At 37.0% G+C, this 6,164-nt stretch overlaps 1 pseudogene; it reads left to right on the plus strand.

Moving 5' to 3' along the window:
• The window catches only part of LOC107707951 (myelin-associated glycoprotein-like), a 15,517-nt pseudogene that overhangs the window by 1,805 nt on the left and 7,548 nt on the right, over positions 1 to 6,164 (plus strand).

A 6,164-nucleotide genomic window follows, 5' to 3' on the forward strand; every position in this document is an offset into this window, starting at 1 on the left:
CTGCTCACAGAGAGCCTGCGGTGGGTGAGCCCATGTGGGCCTCACCTGGGCAAGCCCAGCCTGGGCCTGTTTAGGTTTGGTGTGGGCTGGCCCTAGCCAGCTGTGCCCACAAAAAGTCAGTATGGGCCCCGCAGGGACATGTTTGCAGGGATGTAAATTGCATGCAAATTGTAACGCTTTATAAGTTGCGAAATGAAAATGAAAATGTTTAACACAAATTGATTTGATATGTGTAACATGTGTTGAATTCACTGGCAGATGAAGTGGAGCGTGAACAGAGAAATATATGAAGCGTACTCCATGCTAAAATCAAACATTCGAATGACCGACCGACCGATCGAACGTCAAATCTACATCCAGTCTCCTTGGGGCATGTCGTAAGGTTGTCTATGATTGGTTGGGGGATTATTATTCTTGTCTTTGCAAGAACTGTTCATGTTAACTCAGCAAGGCTGAGCTTTTTTCTTCGCTGTTCCCACAGCGTTGTTCTATACAGTCCCCAAAATTGTCAGCTTCTGACGCCATGTCGAGAGACCGTCCTCGAGAGGGAACGTCTCCGGTTACTGTCGTAACCTCGGTTCCCTGAGAGACGGGAACGAGACATGGCGTAGGCTGCCGTGTTCACTGCTCAGGTCTGCTGCACTGCTGGTTTAGTCGGAAGATTCTGAGCTTATGCTGCCAAGACGGCGCAATATATAGCGGCAAGGGCCCCACCCCTATTCGCCGTCTTGGCTGGCATTGGCCAGTGAGAGTTGCAACTTCACTGGCATTGTGCAATAAGATTTCAGATAGGTTTAGGAAGGAAGGGAGTCCCCAAAAGTGTCAGCAGGGGAGGCACAGCTTCCCCAAAATTTTGAGGTGAAAATGGGAGGAGGACGATTTAATGTTAATAAAATTCACAATTCATTTCAGTTCATGTCTCAGAATGTGTATTTTTTGTTTGTAATTTCACAGCTGTAATACCATACCATGTTAATGAAGCTGGAAAGCGCCGCTTTTCTATCGCAAATGTGCCGAATCTGCTGATGTAATTACAACCGCTAGGTGATAGAGAAGGGGAGGGGGAGGCCGGGGGAGAGCTGAGCTTTCGTGCCTCCGTTGGTAAAAAAAAATTAGCCTATCAGCATCGAGTGTTCACTTTACAATAGCTGGAAAGTATTTAAAGTGAAACAGATGTATTGTTGTAGATTAATAGTGCGGGCCCTGTGTGGGCATAGTGAGGGCTTCCTGGGGGCTAAGGAATCTCTGATCTGAACTTCACAAACTGTGACTGTCACAAACTGAGAAAGTCTCAAAGTTTGTAAAAGAAAAAAAAGAGAAAAAAAATCCTTCCTCTATACTTCTATACTCTACTTTTCATTAATTCTTCCCCATTCTAATATCTAAAATTTTGTAGGCTACTAGCTATTCTCGTGTTTATTGCCTCTATGATGAATCTGCCAAATGAATAAATGTAAATGTTTACAGTATTACACTTACTATACAGGCCTAAGTATATAGCTGTAGAAGTGAGCAGCTCGTATTGCTGACTTCACAGACACAGTATTACATACAGACACCAGTATTTTGCTGAAATCTCTTCTGCTTTCGGCTTCTGTCAGTATTTTGGGCAAGAAAACATGCTTGCTGACTATTTAGTCCTCAATGTCCCACATTCCTTATTTGAAGTACACCGTATAACAGAATTCAGAACATGAGAAGTGTTACCGTAATACAATGTTGACATGTAATATCTCAAATCTGAAATGCAAAAGTCGAGAAGAAATAAAATGCATGTTTCCTGTACATAGTGTTCTCGAATTGCAGTTTTAATACAATTCACCGTATTCCTGAGCATTGAGAATTATTATCAACATGAGCACTGAACACTGGATCTCACAAGACAGTGATTTGTTTCAAGCAAATATAAAGAAATGTGTTGAATATTCAGAAAGCTTCATACTAATTTGCATAGATTTCTCAGTCAGGCTACTGTCACTAAAGTTCTGACTAAAGGAGAAGTGGTGAATCTCTAATACGAGTTAAACTGTGCCATTTTCACACACAGTTCTCCCTTCATTCAGAATTTCTGTCATCTTCAACTCTCTTCTCTGGTAAGTCATTTACACACAACACAGTAAAACTTACACTTACTCCTGTAGTTTTGAGATTTTGAAATGCTAAAGGTTTGAAACATGTTCAAGATAAGCATGTCCTGTTTTCTTTTTTATATCTTTACTATTGTCAGAGATGGGTAATAACTGAACTGGATTACATAATCAGATTCCAAAAATCAAGTACTCGTGATTAGAGTATATTACATTTTATAATGCTCATAATCAGATTACGGTTACTTTTTTATGGATTACATGATGATTACATATTCACACAAGGGCAGTAAATCATTCATAATTTATTGATTCTCCCTAATTCTTTTTTATTTTATTTTAAATTTTCCTTTCTAAAAATCCCACTGTGTGTCATGCCATTTAGCTTTGACTATATTCACAATATAGAATGGCTATGTAAATGTCATGTAAATAAATTTGTAAACCATGCATCTGAATTTGGGTAAAAAAAAAAACACTCCTCACGCACTATGTTAAACTATGTGTTCATCATATCCAGCAATCTTCAGTAACTGTTGATTCTGGAAGTCTGGACTAAAATGTTGAAACCTGAAAGACTTTTGGGTGGGTAATGTCATTGCTGTTTTCATGTTTGTACATGTAATGCAGGGATTCCCAAATGTTTTTGTCAACCAAACATAAAAACATTTGACATTACATATTTACATGAAATATCGCTGAAAAAGTTAATATTTCAATCATTTAACAACACATGCGCATGTTCACTGTTTGATGTGGCTTAATGGTCATATTAACATTCAGTTAAACAAATTAAATATTTCTATTTTTAGTGTTCAAGTGTTTAAATAATTTATTTTAAATTTTTATGATTTATTTAATTACTAACTTTTTATCACCTCGCAAACCCTTAATGTAAAGTTCTTACATTAAACCCAGTTTAGGAAACCCTGGTTTTATGTAACGTTTAATGAATTTAATGATGTTAATAATAAAAAAAGGGAATATATTTTCTTTCTCTTTGCTTTTTATATCAATATGATACATTTTATGGTAGGTTTAAAACAAGTTAGATAAAAGTAATCTAAAAAGTAGTCTGAATACATTACATTAAATGAGTAACCTAGATTACGTTACTAAATGCAGTTTTTAACATGTAATATGTAATCAGCAATCAGTAATGGACTACAAATGGTAAGTAATCTACTCAGCTCTGAATATTGTTCTGTGTTTTGATATAAAAATTACTGTAGGACTTTAGAAATAATAAGTTTATACCAACATATGAGCTATAAATTCATACAAAAAGGAAATAAATTACTTATTAGGGCTGTCAAATCGATTAATCGTGATTAATCACATCCAAATTAAAAGTCTGTTTACATATATGTGTGTGTACTGAATATATTTATATATACACATGTATATATAAATACACAAAATACAGTTAGGTCCATATATATTTGGACACAGGCACAATTTTTACTATTTTAGCTGCTGACCAAAACATATTCAAGTTACAGTTATATAATGAATATGGGCTTAAAGTGCACACAGCTTTAATTTGAGGGTATTTTCATCAAAATTGGAGGGAAGGTTAAGGAATTACAGCTCTTTTATATGTACCTCCCCCCTTTTTCAAAGGACTATAAGTAAATGGACAACTGACTCATAAGCTGTTTCATGGACAGGCATGGGCTATTCTTTCGTTATTTCTACATCAATTAAGCAGGTAAAAGGTCTGGAGTTGATTCTAAGTGTGCCATTTGCATTTGGAAGCTGTTGCTGTGAACCACATCATGCAGTCAAAGAATCTCTCCATACAAGTGAAACAGATGACTGTTAGGCTTCAAAAACAAAACTAACCCATCAGAGAGATAGCAGGAACATTAGGAGTGGCCAAATCAAGTTTGGTACATTCTGAGAAAAAAAAAAAAAAAAAGGCACTAGTGAGCTCAGCAACATAAAATAAAATAAAATAAAAGTGAAATGGTTATAGAATATCCAAGTTGAACTGTTTTGAAAGCAGGTGAATTGGTAAGGTGAGGGGATCATGTTTGGGTAAAAAAGAGCATCTCAGTCCACCATTGACAAGGAGGCATCTACTGGGATTGTACAGAGACATATACTGGCATCAAGATGACGTCTTTCATGGGAAGTTCATAGTTATTAGATCAAGGCAATGCCAGGTCTCATTCTGCATGTGCTTCAACAGCGTGATTTTGTAGACACATTTCTATTGAAAATGTATGGCCCATCATGAAAAAGAGAATCAGACAATAACGACTACGGGCTGATGAGCAGCTGAAATCTTGTATCAAGTGAGATTGGACAAAAATTTTGCATGCAAAACTTTAACAATTAGTATCCTCAATTCTCAAATGATTAAGCATTGTAATTAAAAGGACAGTTGAAATGACACCGTGTTAATCATGCCTCTGGTCCCAACTATTTTAGAATGCGTTGCAGCCATCAAAATCTAAATTTGTCTATAATTACAAAATAAAATTATGTTGGCCAGTGAAAACATTGGAAATCTATTCTCTGTACTTTTGTCAATTAAGTAAAGTTTAAAAAGAATGAACAAATCACATATTCTTGATTTTTATTGCATGTTACAAAATGTCCCAACTTTTTTGGAATTGGGATTGTAACATGTGTGTGTATTTATATATACAGTAGATATATATAATACACAAACAAATATTATATAAACAAGCTTTTATTTTGGTTGTGATTAATCGCGATGAATCGAACCGACAGTCTTTTATACATACACAATTTATTTATTTATTCATTTGTTTGTACATTCTGCTGTAAGGTGGAGTGCATGTAAATGATGGAAACATTGGTGACGTTCCTCCTCACTGGATCTCTGATACAAGGTCTCATTCTTATAGATTATTCCTCTTTTTAACAAGCTAAATTATTATTATGAAAGCACTTACATGTGACCTTCATGAGATTGAAGAGCAATAAGTGCTGCAGAAGTTTGTTCTGAATATCGACTTTGTACAATTACTTCTTTTGTCTGTTTGTGTTCATTTTAGGTGTTTTTTGTGGCTTCAGTATCAAACTGCCGCAGAGAGTAGAAGCTCTACAAGGATCCTGTGTTTTCATACCCTGCACATTTGACATCGATCAACAGTTTAACAGTTACCTCACTGATAGTGCAAAGAGAATATGGTTTAAGGGTGTAACACCAGTGTTTGTCTCCAGCAGCCCCAACACTGGACTGTTAAAAGGAGAAATATTTGGCACTGCTACACAGAAAAACTGCACCACACGCTTCGATAATGTCAGTCAGAGTCATATTACTTCAGACCTGAAGATGATAAAGTGCAGTATAACTACAGAGAACCTACACACTCCCAAGTTCAAATTGCCGTCTTAGGTGAGTGTCATATTGTTCATGCTGTTTCTATAGTGTGACTGTACATGAAAAAGAAATCTACTACTGTATAATATATACCTTCATTATTGGATATAATGACCCATATGATCTTGTTATATTTGACTGCGTCTCTATGTGTGTTTCAGGATCTCCCTCCAAACCCACACTGAGCATCTTTCCGGATCAGCAGGAGACGACTGAGGGAAGTTCAGTGAGTCTGCGCTGCTCTACTAAGATCTTCTGTCAGTCTCGTCCACCATCTCTCACATGGAGCTCATCTCTCATCGAGAGCGTCACAGGACGGCAGTATCAGAGCCAAACTGAGCTCATCTCTGATCTGAACTTCACTGTTTCTCACCGTCATCACAGAGTCACTTTCACCTGCACTGCAACACACCAGCTACAGCAGCCGAGCACAACACAAGAGTCCCGGATGCTACTAGTTCAGTGTAAGACAGGAATTGAATCAATCTATGCTCAATGATCAACTATAATATCATAAAGTAATTGCCTGAATGATTTTCTCCTCCATCAGATGCTCCTAAAAACACATCAGTGAGGATAAATCCAGCTGGTTTAGTTCTAGAGGGTCGTTCAGTGACTCTGATCTGCAGCAGTGATGCAAACCCAGCAATGAACTACACCTGGTACAGAGACACTGAAAGACCTCTGAATCCAGTTCAGACCGGACCAAACCTGACCAT

Source organism: Sinocyclocheilus rhinocerous, unplaced genomic scaffold (assembly GCF_001515625.1).
Source record: "Sinocyclocheilus rhinocerous isolate Xijiao unplaced genomic scaffold, SAMN03320098_v1.1 scaffold475, whole genome shotgun sequence".
NCBI lineage: Eukaryota > Metazoa > Chordata > Actinopteri > Cypriniformes > Cyprinidae > Sinocyclocheilus > Sinocyclocheilus rhinocerous.